This window comes from Callithrix jacchus, chromosome 3 (assembly GCF_049354715.1).
Source record: "Callithrix jacchus isolate 240 chromosome 3, calJac240_pri, whole genome shotgun sequence".
NCBI classification, from domain to species: Eukaryota; Metazoa; Chordata; class Mammalia; order Primates; family Cebidae; genus Callithrix; species Callithrix jacchus.
The window spans coordinates 93899271-93915698 of NC_133504.1; the positions used below are offsets into that span (position 1 = coordinate 93899271).

The following is a 16428-nucleotide window of genomic DNA, read 5'->3' on the forward strand; positions in this document are numbered from 1 at the left end:
CAAAACTTCATCAATTTCTCAATATGTAAACACAGAGTTGTCATAGGACCTTGGGTATTCTGATCCTAGGTATCTACCCAAGAGAAATGAAAGCATAAATTCTCACACAGATTTTATATACAGATGTTCATAGCAACATTATTCATAATAGCAAAAAATGTGAAAGCAATCTACCTATCAACTGATGAATGGATAAATAAATCATGGAATTTCAAGAAGACAAAATATTATTTGGCAATCCATAATAAGAAATTATATACTGATTTGTACTATGACAGAGACGATTTTCAAAACCATTATGCTAAGTGAAAGAAGTCAGCCACAAAAGATGATATACTGTATAATTTCAATTCTATGAGATAAACAGAATAGGCAAATCTAAAGAGAAAGAAATTAGCTTTGTAGTTGCCTGGTTGCCTAGTGCTGAATGGGGAGAGGAAAGAGTGCAAAAGGGTAATCACTGTGAAGAGACACACAATTTCTTGTTGGGATAATGAAAACATTCTAAAATTAGATTACTGGGTTGGCTGCACAACTCTATAAATATTCTAAAAGCTAGTGAACATTTAAACATGTGTAAGCATGTATCAATAAACCCATTTTTCAAAAAAAGAAAGATTTTCAAAAAAATGGCTTTATTGAGTAATCAATGACCTATGTCTTTTAAAGGAATTCTAAGGAACAAAATTATCAAATCAGCAAGCAAAACAATTGAACAGAACGAGACCTTAAAAATAACTTACAAAATGGTAAAAGTATCAGTTTCTGTCTTTGTAAATGGAACTGGAATTTTTTTATTAATGTTTTCTTTAATTATGAACATAACTCTGAAACCATACATAAAAATTTCCTTCAGAAAATTCCGGTTCATAAGTAGAATTTACCCCAGACTTAGAAACATGTTAAAATAGGATTCCAATCACATAATAAAAAATAATCCACTGATTCAGTGTTTTTTGTTGTGAGCAGTATAAACTAACTCAAATAATCTTAGTGGAAATAAATTTTATTTTACTTTTGTGTTTGTTTATTTATACAGGGCTTACTCTGTGGCCCAGGCTTAAGTATAGTGATGTGATCATAGCTCACTGCAACTTCAAACCCCTGGGCTTGAGTGATCCTCCTAACTCAGCCTCCCAAATAGCTGGGACTACAATCATACACCACCACACCTGGCTATTTTTTTTTATTTTTGTAGAGACAGGGTCTTGTTATGTTTCCCAGGCTAGTCTTGAACTCCTAGCTTTAAGTGATCCTCCTGCTTCAGCCTCCCAGAGTTCTAAGATTACAGGCATGATACTATATGAGGAAACTTGCAAACTTTGAAAGGTAGTAAAACAAGTGTGGGGCCCAGAAGTCACTGGCAATACACAAATCACACCTTAGAACCATTAAAGTGGCTACACTGCCACCGGAACTGCTGGGCACAGTCACGCCATTCATAAAATGTTTATCACCAAAATCATGTGCCTGATGCTGCTGCTGAAACTCCTGCTTCTTCTCCCTCTGGATATTGGATATTCCTGCTTCCGCCTCTCCATCCCAACGGGAATAAATTCTCCTGTGTGTCTTCTGCTTTGCCTCAGGAATTCTCAATCCAAACCCCAGAGTGTGCATATCAAATTGGTACAGCCTAAGTTAATGTACTTGTACTTAGCTCTAGCACCAACTGAAAATAAGCCTTGGGTTTTCTGCTTGTAAAATGGGAGGCTAGATCTACTTCATAAGATAGAAATTCCCTAAACACACACACTGAGTATTCAACAAGAATGGCAGGTGTCTGTTATAGATACCTTGAGAAGAAAATACACCTAAATGTTATGTAGATGTCTTTGATTAGTAAAATTACAGTTTACAATTTTCCTTTTATTTTTCCGTGTTAGCCATATTTTCCTTAATAAGCATGTACCACACAAGTAATAAAAGTTTTAAAAAGCATTATTCTGAGAAAAAAACTGAGCATTCTAATTTAATTGAATTTACAGAAATACCTTTATTTTTTTCCAAAGTTATTGTCACTTTGAGTTGCAAGCATTAAAAATAATTGCCACATGTTTTAAAGTTTAGAATAAATGCCTATTCTAAACCTTAGATAATATCACAACTAGGGAAATTAACATAACCACTTTCTAGATATAATGTTGCACTCACAAAGGTTTTATATGAATTAAAAAGAAACTCCTATAACTGACAATCCACATATGCGATGATCAACAGCCCAGTCTTTCCCTAATGAACTTGAGCCTCCATTTTGTCTGAGTTTTCAGGAAAAAGTGAAGCCCTCTTTTGATTACCTATATCTTTTATTTTTATTAATTTGTTGTTCTCAGTTTGCAGCAAGATGTCCACAGTTTATTCTGAAATGTATTGGAGAGGTTATAGAATAGGATACTACTGCATGAATGCAAAGTCATCAGAATATTGTTATATGTTCTAAATCATAACATATAACAATGTTCTAAATCATAACATATAACAATATTCTGATGATGACTTTGCATTCATGTAGCAGTGTCCTATTCTATACTAGAAATATCCTCTCTGTACTATAAATATCCACTGTTGAGTTCCCTCTTCCTCCTATTTTCAAATAGCCTGAGAGTGCATGTATGTGGGCAATCCTAAGTGGCCTGAGAGGACAAGTGTATTTTAATGAATTCATCTCTGAGCACGAGTTTAAACACTAAGATGTGGAGAGCACTTAAACGTTTAAAGCTTTAGTTTTGTGCTCTTAAAAGTCAGTGATCCCTGAACACAGTCCTTTATTTAGCAGAAGACCATGAATTCTTGGATATGCAAGTATAGTGAGTGGAGAGAGTTGGCAGGATGCCAGACTGAATTCATTGATTTCAACATATGCAGTCATGGTAACAGCAAATTCTGAGCACCCAAGAAGTCACTGAGAACCTGAACTAGAAAAAATGAAGTGGAACAGTCCAGTGGTGGTTCAGTGGGGATGCTGGATCAGTGAAGAGTAATATGTGAGCTTTAGGCAAGAAAAACTAACTAAAAATGTTGGGTGCTAGTGGTAGAACTGAGGCATCTTAAAGAAAATTTTGCATACTTAAAAGTTGTTTGCATATTCAAAGAATAGGTGCTAGAATGCAAATCTTAACTAATATGGCTCAAAATTAAAGAATAAAAGGATTTGACTAAAATTAAACTCTCTCTGCCTATACAATAAAGACAAAGGAGAAGACAAAGAGTGTAGATTCCATAGCCAACACTTAAGCCTTTTAATCCAAAGCCAGGACGAAATACCATTGTTTCTTTACTTAAGAACAGTCATCCAGGCTACTGTGATCCAAAAACTTGTGATACTTCTGAGTTACTACTACATAGTTATTCCATCTCACCTTACCTCATCGCTTTGTGTTGCATCTCATCCATCCCATCTTATCCATCCCATGCCACCCCTTGCCAAGTGAGTGCTCTGCTTTTACACTACCTTGACAGTATCCCAGGTTGGGTCTGCAATATTAATCATATGAACAGCAGAGAGATAGTTGTCTGCAATCTCATTCAAACCTTTAAGAAGAACATGAGGGACAAATAATTTCTTAGTCCTCTGCAATTTAAAGATGAAGGTGATAGAAGAGAAAACACAAGTCTGTGAGGAAAATACTGAAGTTGACAGCTTAAGTACCTCAATAAAAAATAATTTGAAAAATTAATTGTGCCATCTATCTAAAGACAAAAACTACAGTGGCAATTCAAAGTCACCAAAAAAAGTTAATTTTAAGAAATTGACTTTTAAATGCAAACCCATATTTTTAATAGTTATCGTAATAATCAATTAAATGTATGATGCTAAAAATTTAATACCTTAAATGGTTTATTTTTTACACTGAGCTCCAAAATAAGATTTTTGCTTATAAGGATATGGCTCTCCTACAAGCTCTGAGTCAATGAAAACTGAACTCTTTCTCCCTTGTGGTTTTGGTACTGCCAAAATTCAACACTCAATGTGTTTTCTTGAATTAAGGCATGTGACAAAAAAAAAAAAAAAAAAAAAGGCTTAGAAAAGGTACACCTAAGTGCATTATTACACTCACAATAACTGGATATATGATACCACCTAATTGCAAGGGATCCAGAGAAATATAGACCCTGAGTAGGCAGCTACTTCCCGGGAACAACTTAGCACTGTGTGTGTGTGTGTGTGTGTGTGTGTGTGTGTGTGTTTGTGTGTGTCGTGGGAGGAGGGCAGCATAACTGGTAAAAGTTTAGCCTTCTTCTACAGATTACCTACCTGGCTACCAAATATCTATGAACACTATTAATGCCCAACACAGAACACACCTTGACACATCCAATTGTTGACATTTCCAAATAGTTTCCAGTTACTTCATTCTATTCAAAGTTCAGATATCCAGCTGGTATGTGGTCTTCTTCATCTGACCTTAATGGGGCTACTCATAGTTCTGTAATCCATGATCTAAAATGCCAAGGCCTCTCCTGCCCTACATCTAATATACAATGGTGGAGAAAGGATAATATAAATATAATTACAAACTCTATTCAGAAAAGAGAACAATGGAAAGCACACAGCTGACAGTGGTCGAGAGCAATGACAAAATTCTAGAGGATAAGTATTGTGTGCACTTCCTCTCCTGGAAGTGTGTATTTCAATATCTGATTTTAAATGGCTGTCATATCTGTAAACACATGCATTACAAAGATATATGTAGATGAAAAAATGTTTATCATTAGCTTCCCTTACTGATGATGGATATTTAAACATAAAATAAGTGAAAATGTTCCTTACATGGATATAAGCATAAAAATGATGTCAGACCATAATTATTTTTCACTGACTATGCAAAATTTTTTCTTGATGTTCTGGTCTGTAATATTCATAATCCACCATTCAATCACTTATACTTAAATGTGGAAAGCCTATTATCTTAGGTGTACAAATATTTTAACATTTTCTTATATAAACATGGAAGAATGAAACCTTTTAAAGTAGAATATTTAAATATTTTAGAAAAATCTGTGCTTAGGTTTTGTAAATATGCACACAAGAAATAATTTAGAGAAAGTTTCCTTCTTTTTCTGTGAATTATGGAAACCTTCTTTTAGGCTTAAAGCTCCAAATTCATAGTGAAATATAATCAAGCAACTACTTTGAAAGTTATTTTGACCCTGAGTATGACAACTAAAGCATACATGCTGGCTGTTCTCAGGCTGAAGACCTGTCATCCCATCTTAAGTTCAAAAAGATAGCTTCTTCCTCTTGATGGCTTAACATTTCTTAGATTTCACCTCCTGATCTCTCTCAGGGATTGAACAAATGTCCACAAACACAAATCAGCCATTTCTCTTCTATGCCTGTCAAAATACATGGAAATCATCATTCAGTACACGATGTAGCTCATCTACCTTGTATTATAGCAACGTACCCCACAGGATAATCTTGTAAACTATGGTTATTAAGGACAGCCCCTCATAGATAAGAGTGAAAGCAACTAAAAATATCTAAACACTATATAATTGTAGTGTTCATACTCTTAAATGATTACATGAAATTATTGCTAAGAATGGGGTTGAGATCATTGTGATATTTCAATCTGTCATTATGATCATCCTCAGAGAATGTGTTATAGAATACAAAGTCCATAGAACATTCACAATTGTCCATAATATTATACCAAGAACAAAAGCGTTTCCAGATAGTCTGAGAGATTGTTCAATTTATGTGTCTTATTTTATCTATTTTTTATTCAACTTTAATAAAATTAGAATATGTACAACACATACATCACAAGCATCTGAACTAATACAATAAGCAGTCACTAAAGCTACAGTGACTTGAGGTGCAACCTTTACAACGAGCAAGTTTAAAACCTTTCTTGATTTTTGAAACCTTATTTATTAACTGAAAATATTACTTACTGATAAAACTTGCTCAAATGCTCTTACCGAATGTACAAGTCACTGATTATGCCAGTGCCACAAAGATAACCATTTGAGGATTGCAATGTGCCAGACACTCACTGAATAAAAATACACAAAATTAAATAAAAATTCACACAACAAACATCTGAGAATTGGGACACTTCGTATCAGTGTTTTGAAGTGTCTCATTAACATCTTAAGACAAGTGTACTGAAACCTTGGCATGATTTAATTTCAACTCACCAATTTGTTTTAACTAACATCAGAAAGTTATAGCTATAATGCCAATGATGGGTCTGCTTAATTTGACTTAAGAGTTTAATACGACTTAACATTGAAAGCTCAGACTACCATGAAATATATAATTTCATGAATTTTCTAATTATTTTACAGACTGCTCATACACCCATGGTGACATTCAACATTCAAGTGCCATTCAAGTGTGCTGGTACCGTCTTTTAGTCAAGTTTCTTTAAACTTTCAAAGAATCGCCTTTAGGCTTACAAAAATAAATATTTGTCAAAAGGTACAATAAATATTACATAAAACTAGCAGCAAAAAGTATCTAGAAATCTGTTGTGTGCAAATAGTTTTCTTCCCAATGGTCCCAAATAAATTTTAGAAATCTAGTCCCATCCCCTTCCTAGAGAAGCTGCATTCAACAGTCTTCATGAGACAAAATAAGATTGGAAGTTTAAAGACATGCACACAAGACATGTGTTTGTGTATGTGTGTGTGTGCATGCACGTGTGTGTGTGTGTGTGTGTGTGTGTGTATAAAGAGTTACTTTGTATAAATTATGGGCAAAATGTACAAAAGCCAAAATCTGGACTAACTGAAATAGCACCATAATAATTGACCTTCAATACTGTCAAGTCTGCCTACTTAATAAAAGTTTTAGAACAAGAGACAATACACTTGAAAATCTACTGAACTTCAGGAAATTTTCACCATCTTCCTATCTCACCAAAAAAAGATTGAGCACTTTAATCACCATATTTTAGCCACAAAATTCAAAGTGGCAGAAGCATTTCAGTGGTATTCATTGCTCATCTTTGGCCAGATTTAACACAAACAAGACTATAAATATAATGGAAACCTATATAACCAAAACTGTGCTGTGGAGCAGAATTGACACCTTGTGTAGTTATGTACACATTTCCAACCTGTGTGATCTAAAATATTTCAGTGTGTTACTCTTCTGCAGCCATTGTTACAAAGTATATAGTAAGCCAGTTTAGCATCTCAACACACCTTGATAGAGTCATGTGAATCAGCATTTAAAATGAAACCTGCTGCATAATTTTTCCTGTTTATACTCTCTTGACCAAAAATAATCAACACTAGCATGTGTTATTAGACCAAACTTCATCCAGGGCCCTGACGAGTGCCGGTCATTGCTGTGATCAGCCAGTCTACCATTTCAATTTCATTTATGGCAGGCATTTAAAAAGTCTAAGTAGATCAATTCTCCTAAAAACCTATTTAAAGTTACCAGACATTTAAGCATTCCCTGTAACAGTATGCCCACATTTGGCTAGCTCCCAATTAATAATCTGCCTAAACACTGAAAGGGGAATTGCTATATTTACTTGTATTAACTTTGAAAACAGTGCTTTGAATGTATGCATGTATTCATACATCACCTCATCATGATGGGAATGGCTTGTTTAAAGACTGAGGTTATAAAATCCTATCCAGGATAGAGTGAACAAATCAGAACCTTAACTTAATACAGTTTGCCACATTGTAAACTAATTCCATTAATATGCTTTGCAATATTTGTCATTTTTCCCCAGTTTTCAAGTATCAAAAAACCCTAATGCAGGCTACCACATAAGTTTATGCTTAAAATATCTATGGATGAATCGATGGTTCCTGTTAAGCTGTATTACACCTACGTGCCAAGGTTTGATTTTAGCCCGAGTTCAGTAATTTTGTCAAAACAATTGATATATTGAGCATTACTGAGCCAACAGGATATCAAAATAAAATGTTGTCTAAAGTTAACAATAACAAACGAATGATCCTCAGTCACAGAATTATCAATTCAGTTTGGGAGGGAGATAGGAGGGAGGGGAGTTAATCCAAACAACAACAATGAAGTCTTCAAAACATTTTCTGAACAGGGCTCTTGATTGTTCTTTCCATTTCTTCTTGCAGAAACTTGAGCTCCCTTAGGAAAAAAAAAAAAAATTAGTGGAGAATCACAGCTGGTAATGTCCTGCAAGGTCTTAAAGCTACAGAATGTATTGTCTGGCTAAGTTACATGTGGTTTCCATATCAGCTTGTTTGGCAGGTGACCTACTGCAAAGCAGGCTTAGTTACCCCACCAGTCAATCCCTTGGGAGTTACCATTTCCTCCATGTCCATCAGTGTTGTAAAAGCCTCCATACCATCAGTGTAGGTAACAGCCACCTACACCAAATCCTCTCCTGTTGCTATGGCCACCTCCATCTCTGCGTCTGCTGCTTGCGTGGCTGCTGCTGAGGCTGGAACTGCTAGCACTGCTCTCTGTCAGTAGTCTCTAGCACCAAATCCTCCACTAAATCTGCTACGCATAGAACATCCACTATTGCTACTTTTGTAGTTGTGTTCATAAGCCATGTTTTCTAACCAAGATGGCACTTCTTGTTTAGCTTCAACAAGAAGATCCAACAAATCCTTAGTGATATTTTTGTTCCTCTCATTTAAAAATGAGGTGGTCAGACAAAGGTTTCCTACACTTCCTGTTTGGCCAATGCCAGGTACATATTCTTCAATATTACCTGGAAAGTCAAAATTGATAACATGTTTCACCTTTGAAATGTCCAGTCCTCTTGCTGCTACTGCTGTAGCCACTAGAATTGGGCTTTTTCCTGAGGGTAACTGATGAAGGGCCTCTTCCCTATCCCTCTAATGGTCTCCATAGATACTGGTGAATGGCATCCTTCATGGCATAAGAAATCCTCCAGAGAATAAGAACACTTTTTGGTCTCCACAAACACGAAGGTTAGTGTACCCTTGCCTAGGATCTAGTGGATGTTTTAGGAGGTCAAGCATAAATGATCATTTGTCTGATTCTTCTACCCAAACTACTTTGTTTGTGATATTCTCAAAGGTAGAGCCAACTCTTCCTTAGAGCCAACAAGATATCAATATATTCATCCAAGAAATCACAAGCAAGCATCTGTAGTTCCGTAGGAAAAGTAGCACTAAACATCATAGTGGAGTGGACACCCTTTGGAGGCATAGTATCTTGTTCAACTATTCTGTGTATCTGAGGCTCAAATCCCATTCCAACATCTGATCAGCTTCTTCTAACACCAAGTATTCACAAAAGTTTAATCCAATCTTTCCTCTTTCCATCATATCCACTAGATATCCTGGAGCAGCTACTAAAGAGTGGCATCCACGTTCTAAGTCTCAAATCTGTTAACCAATATTAGCACCACCATAAATCAGACAAGGAGGAATTCCAGATCAGTACGAAAATTTTCTTGCTTCCTCATTGATCTGTACTGCCAATTCTCTTCTTGGTGCTAATCCCAAGGAGATTGGATATTGTTTGCTGCACCCATACCTTCAATTTTCCTCCATGGCCCTCAAAGCCTCCTTTGGACCATCAGAATAAATCTGACTCAAGTTGGGCGAGAGAAATGATGCAGTTTTCCAGGCCCTGTTTCTGCACAGGTCATCAAGTCTCTTTTCTCTTTCATAGTAGGAAGAGCATGCTTTTGCACTGCAGTTGGGTGAGTATAATGAGTAACTTCTGCTTCCCATGATAATTTCTCCCATCTCAACATCACTGAAACTTTCAATATATAGAGGATATATATATATTGCCTATTGCCTCAACTAGAATGTCATCGCATTTCTCAAAATTAATCCCAGTGTTGTGTCCAGAAAAGAGTTCCTGTTCCAAGCGTTCATTTGGTGGGAGTGGTTTTCACCAATCATCTTCATCTTGTCACACCAGAAACTGTTTCCACCACGTTCAAATTTGCCAAAGCCACTCGGTCACCACAGCTGCCAATGCCATCATAATCACTCCATCCACAATTATCAAATCTTCCCCTTGATCCACTTCCATGGTCACTGAAGAAGCTAGAGTTCACTCTTGAATCACTAGGAGATCCAAAACTACTGTATGCCTCCTTATCTTTACTGGGACTCCACCCTAAATCGTCCTTAGTAGCTGCTCTGTTCCTTAAATAAAGAGGGATATAGCACCCTTTGTTGGCTGTACTTCTCCCACTCCAATTATCTGAAGAGGTCAGGTCTAGCCCAGCAAACTGCTGGCCCGGCCCAAGCGCATTTTCCATTGCCACATGACTCATCCCTGAAGAGTACCTAGGAGTCTTCCCCTACTGAGCGAATATGTTTGTTTAACTGTGAAGGCTGTCTCACAGGAGAACTGTGGCTCTATTTTATCTATCTTTAAAAGAAAATATGTGTAAGAAGGCAAAAAAAACTACATTCAATTTAATAACAGGTGTTAAAAGTTAACATTTATTTTGTCAAACGTAATTTATCTTTAATCAGCCTCACACGTCATATTACCAACTGAAGCATTTAGTCAATATTTTGAAAGTCATACATGGTTTATTAAACACAATTTAATGAATTAGGGCATTATCCAAATCTTATAAACAAAGAAGTGAGAACAGAAATTTTAAGCATCTTGCCCTAACTACAATTTGCTACTCATGAAACTAAGCTTTGAATCCAGGTAGTTTGACTCTAGATCCTACCCGTGGCTTTATCTAGTAGTTTCTGAGATTCAGCCACATGAACTTGAAGCAAATGCCACGTTTATCCATCTCTGACTGTCATAATAGTCCTAGGAAACAAACATTTGTTTCATGTTCTGATGTTTTAATCTTCAAAGAGTAGATATGCATTTCATCTAGTAGTTTTGAAGTAGATGAACTAAGGGTTTTAAAGCACAAATTGTTTTCAGAGAAGAGGCTGATCAGATGAATGCTTAGGCATTGTACGAAGCCTGGTTACAATGAATTAACCCCAGTTCTGGTTCTTATTCTAAGCCTTAGAGTGTCCCAGTATTTATTCCAAATTAGGATAGTTAAGAAATATTAACAAAGTACTCAAGAAACTGGAGAAAATATCAGATTACTGACTAACTAGTATATTTTCTTTCTATATGGAAAGACAAATTGGACGAGTGTATAAAAAAATAAAGGTTACTATATAGTCATTTTCTTTTATTGATTTTTTTATATATTGTTCTTTGGATGAAAATTATAATCTATGCCTAAAAGACTGTTGATTGATATTACCTCTGTCCTTGATGAATCTATCTTGTTGAACCATCAAAATGCAAATTTACTCCTAATTACATTTGTGAACAAATAATTTCACTACAATGTAATAAATTATCTAAGAATATACATATATAAGATGCCAGGGAGCAGGTTGGGGAGAGGACCTCTGACTATCTCAAAGAATTGGGAGGAAAGAAGAGATGAACAAGGAATCATTTTCACAAAGAAATGCTTGAGCTGAATCCTAAAGAATAAATACAAATTCTCTGAAGAGAAGAAAAAAGGAAAGCATAGAGAATAGAGTACACAGGGGCAAGGAAGCCTAAGTAATACAAAAGCTTTTTCCCACTAACTGCTAAATTATTTTTGAAGTTAAGAAAGCAAATGATATACCATTAGGCACCAATACAATGATCTTGAGATTTGACAATGACAACTGATAAATTTCTTCTGCAAGGCAGAACTAGTTACTTTTATAATATCAATGTAGACTCACACAAATAAAAAAATTCTCATGTCTTCCTCACATTCTTCTCAGGTTCTCACAGCCAGCCATTAAAGTCATGTGACTGGACACTAATCTGATTACAAATGATCAAAGCCTTTCCTAACTGCAACACTTCAGATCAGACTTGGTGTGTAGTGTTTCCTGAATCATTATTAGCAATGAAAAAAAAAATTTATCACATCTATTGGAGTTATTGGGTACATAACATTTTGACCCAGCAGTACTAATGCAGTCATTTTTATTTCAGGAAGACTTTCAAAGAAATATTCAGTTTTGTTTTATTACCACAATTTTTAAAGCAGATGTGCTCACTTCATGTCTGAGACTTACCACTTCAGACCAGAGAGGGAAATGTAGGAAACAATCAGGGTCAAGTATTAGTGGTGAGATAAAGGACTTGATGTACAAGGAAGAAAGATATTAAGATCAGGAACTGAGTGACACCAAGTTCAGAGTGAGTGGCACAGTTGAAATGAAGATTCTGTATGGAGTGTAGATAATGCCATCTCAGAACATGGTCTGCAGCTGGTAAGGACTTACTGATACTCAAGACCATGGAACAGCAAAAAGAACTCTGAAGCATTATTCCATTAATAAAAAATCTTCCCATGTTTGTTAGTCATTAACATGTTTAAAGCATATGCAGTGCAAAAATAACCACTAAAATAGATAAAATTCTGCTATGAATCTGTATATAAACTAGTGTAGCATCCGAAATAAAATTATTTTTATGTAGTTATTACAGTTTGAGGTTTAATGAAATTTTTTAAACAGTGAAGTTGAGCACAGAAGCAAATAAATTAAGTGATACTAATATTTAAACAGAATAATTTCCATTTTAATAAGATTATTCTATACATAAGGTAATCTTTCTTTTTGAGATGGAGTCTTGCACTGTCACCCAGGCTGGAGTGCAGTGATGCAATCCAGGTTCACTACAACCTTTGCCTCCTGGGTTCAAGCAATTCCCCTGCCTCAGGCTCCCTAGTAGCTAGGATTACAGGCAACTGCCACCATGCCCAGCTAATTTTTTGTATTTTTAGTAGAGATAGGATTCACTATGTTGGCCAGCTGGTCTCAAACTCCTGACCTCATGATCCTCCCACCTCAGCCTCCCAAAGTGCTGGGATTACAGGTCTGAGCCAGCATGTCCAATCTACATAAGGTAATTTTTTTTAATTGAAATGGATTTCATCCTTTTCCCTACCTTTGAATTAATCCCTTCCACTTCCACTTATGACTGAGAAGAGAAAATCAAAGGAAAAATAGAAGCAAACAGTAGTAAATATTCCAAAGTAAATTTTTTCATCTATACCAAAAATAAAAATAAAAAAGAAGAAAAAAGAATTAATAAATTATCTGCCACCTCCCTCAATAAAACCCTCTGGTATTTATTATTATTTTATTTTTTTAAATTTATTGTTCACTCCCTTTACACCAGGGCTTGTGCCAAGCACCAGAAATACCATGAAGAATAAAATATACTGAGAGGACAACTTCATAGAATTTATAGTCAGATAAAAGAGATAGTTACTCAGATAATTACATGAACATGAAATGAAGATGCCTTGAAGAGTTGTAAAGGGAAAAATCAGAATGAGAGTGCATTGCAGGGAAACGTAAGCCAACTTATGAGATCAGGGAGACTTCCCTGAGAAAGAAACATTTAAAAAGAAACCTAAGGTGATCCTAAGGTTGAGATTATCCAGAAGAAAAGAGATTATATTTTTAGACAGAGAGAAAAGTATGTGCCAGTGCTCTGAGGTGGAAGTTTGTCTTGTTTGTGAAACTAAAAGAAGGTTAGCAAGGCCCCAGCATAATCAATCATGAAGTGTGCCATGAAGGAAAGGCAGGGCCATGGGTGCTTGTTATACTTCTGCCTATGTCCATAGCAATCACACTATTGGGTAGAAGACAGTTCACAAATTCTTACATTGGCCTGTGAAAGGGAGACGAGGCCAATTTTCTATGGAATTCCATGCTTATCAATTTGCCTTTGATTCCATACGGGATTATTTTTTATATAGTGTGATTAACATGAAACCATAACTAGAGGCTACAGAGCAGCAGACACCACTAGTTTCAACTAACTATAAGTAAGTACCTACCAAGAACATCCAATTGCCCACAACTCTACACAGAGACTCCCTTGCCAAGGTTAACATGTTGCGAGTCTGATGATTACTTATCTTCCATGACAACTCAGCAGCATTTGTCAGAGATAATCACTTCCTTCTTGAAATACTTCTCTCAGCACATAATACTTGGCCTTCCTGGTTTTCTTCCTATGTCAATAGCTACTATTCCAAGTCTGCTTGATGCTCCCTCTCCTCTGCTCCAACTCTCAATGTTGAAATGCATCTAAAGCTCAACCCTTTTCTCTTCCTATCTACACACTCTTCCACTCAGTCCCATGATGTTAAATGTCCTTGTCTCCTAAATTTTTACCTCCAGTTCTGGCCTCTCATAGTTTCAGACTTATGTATACAACGTGAAGTCTCCACATGCATGCAGTCTTTACACAGTCATCTCAAATGTAACATGGCCAAAGGGACCTTAATTTCTCTGATGTAGGGTAAGACCCAAAGTTTCAAGTGCTACCTTGACATTTTTGAACCTCACAGGGCCTGAAAGGCCTATCTGTGAGTCTCTTGCTGTCATCAGATATGCCTCTACTCAGTAGGAAAAGTTCTCTGCCCAGCTAATTCTTCTGTTAGCTGTTACACTCTATCTACCCTGTCCTCAACCTAACAGATTTCACCTCCCTGCAAACGCACGCAATTATCCAAGCAAGGCAATCCAACACTTCTGCAGGAACCAGGGGACACCTCACCTTCCCATTACTAACAAAGCCTGCCTCCCACAGCCCATTCTAGATCACTCAGCTCCTGAGTGCAACACTTGTGTGGACCTTTACAGCAGGCAGTGTGTTGTGGCTGGATGATCTCATCTGTCCTGTGTTAGGTGTTGTGTGCTTGAACATCTCCTACAATTTCGGGCACAAGATTCTTCCTTCACCAATGGGATGAATAGGAAGTGGTCATAACACCCCCAAAACTAACTTCTTCGATGATCTGCATCTGAATACGTGGTGCTATCATTCAACAAGTTGTTTAAGCAGACAAATTCTCATTGATTCTTATTTTTCTCTCTTACCCACATCTAAACAATATGAAAGTCTTTTCAACTCTGCCTCTAAAACAGAATCCCAAACTATCTGCTTCTCTCCATCTGCATTACTTTCTATGTTTAGCTAATGTTATCTCTCACCCATATTGCTACAAGGACATCCTCGCTGAACTCTCAGCCCCAACTTTTACCATGAACAATTCACTATTCACATAAAAAACATTTTTTAAAACTCTAGCAGTTTTCTATTACACTTAAGATATGAATTACCAGCCTGGCTTATAAAGTCAAACGATTTAATTCTGCCTGCCTTATCTTGCCTTATGCTTCACATCACCCACTCATTTCAAGCACATTCAATTTCTCATTTCCCTAGAACAGGATGAACTGATTCATATTTGGCTTTTTGCACTAGCTGTGTTTTCTACCGGAAAAGAGAGTTCTTATCTTATTATGGCTGGTTAATTATTATCATTCAGATCTGTTAAAATGAGATCTCCTCTTAGCTAAGTGTCCTTATCTACATCATATCACCTTTTAGTTTTCTTCATACAAGTATTGCCATCTGTTATCTGTTTATTTACTTACTCTTTTACTTGATATTTGTGCCCTCTACCAGGCTAGAAACTGGGGAGAGTAAGCACCCTGTCTGGCTTATTCACCACTGCAATTTCAGTACCTATAGCCATGCTAGACACATAATGGGAAATTAATATATATGGCTAAAAGAACAAATAAATGAATTAAACATAGTAATGTAATTATTAAAGTATAAATTAACAATTTATACAGACCATTATTCAAATCCCATTAACTATCTAATCTCTCGGAACCTTAATTTTCTTTTGCCTAATGGGAATAATAATTATTTCATGAAGATATTAGGAATTATACTAGATACAATGAGTTTTAAAACATCTCCTAGAATATAGTACCTACATAATAATATAAACTATCTAACAGTTCAGTTGACTTCTCAAAAAAATCAGAGACAACACAGAAGAGATAAATAAAATTAAAATCATAAACTCCAATTTACTCAGATCCCTTAATTGCTAGACAGTTCAAAAAAATTGAACAGAAATCGCATAACTTCCTTATCAGCTTGTAATCAACATCTATTGGTTAAATTATAGCTAAAAATCATCTATAAATAAGAAGCATGTAAGATATAAAGTCTTCACAATTTCTTTGACTAACTTGTAATCTTGTCTCTCAAATGTATCTCTCAAACTATGCATGGGGCTCACTACAAGTGTGTAGAAATATACAAAAGTCATAGTACCATTTCTCGTGTCAAGATGCTTAGCTTCACAGTGAAGCAAATTAACATGCAATTTTAAAAAGCTGAAACACAATTTAACTTGCCTTACCCTTTTGAGCTGTTATACAAATGCTATACGTTTTACATTATTGGAAAATAATAGTCTCTGATGGTTATACGGATTTCTATAGTGCCAGTGATCATATCCCCATTGTTATTTCTAATTATGTTTATTTGGATTTTCTCTCTTTTCTTTGTTATTATTCTAGCTAGTGGCCTATTTCATTATTTTCTTCAAAAAACCAGCTCCTTAATTTATTGATCTTTTGAATGATTTTTTTCATATCTTGATTTCCTTCAGT

At 35.8% G+C, this 16428-nt stretch overlaps 1 long non-coding RNA gene and 1 pseudogene across 1 annotated transcript in view; both read right to left on the reverse strand.

Moving 5' to 3' along the window:
* LOC144576518 (uncharacterized) overlaps positions 1–16428 on the reverse strand; it is an 803862-nt gene that overhangs the window by 261096 nt on the left and 526338 nt on the right. The gene's annotated exons all lie outside the window — the stretch shown is intronic.
* Positions 8222–10220, reverse strand: LOC100406429 (ATP-dependent RNA helicase DDX3X pseudogene; annotated as a pseudogene).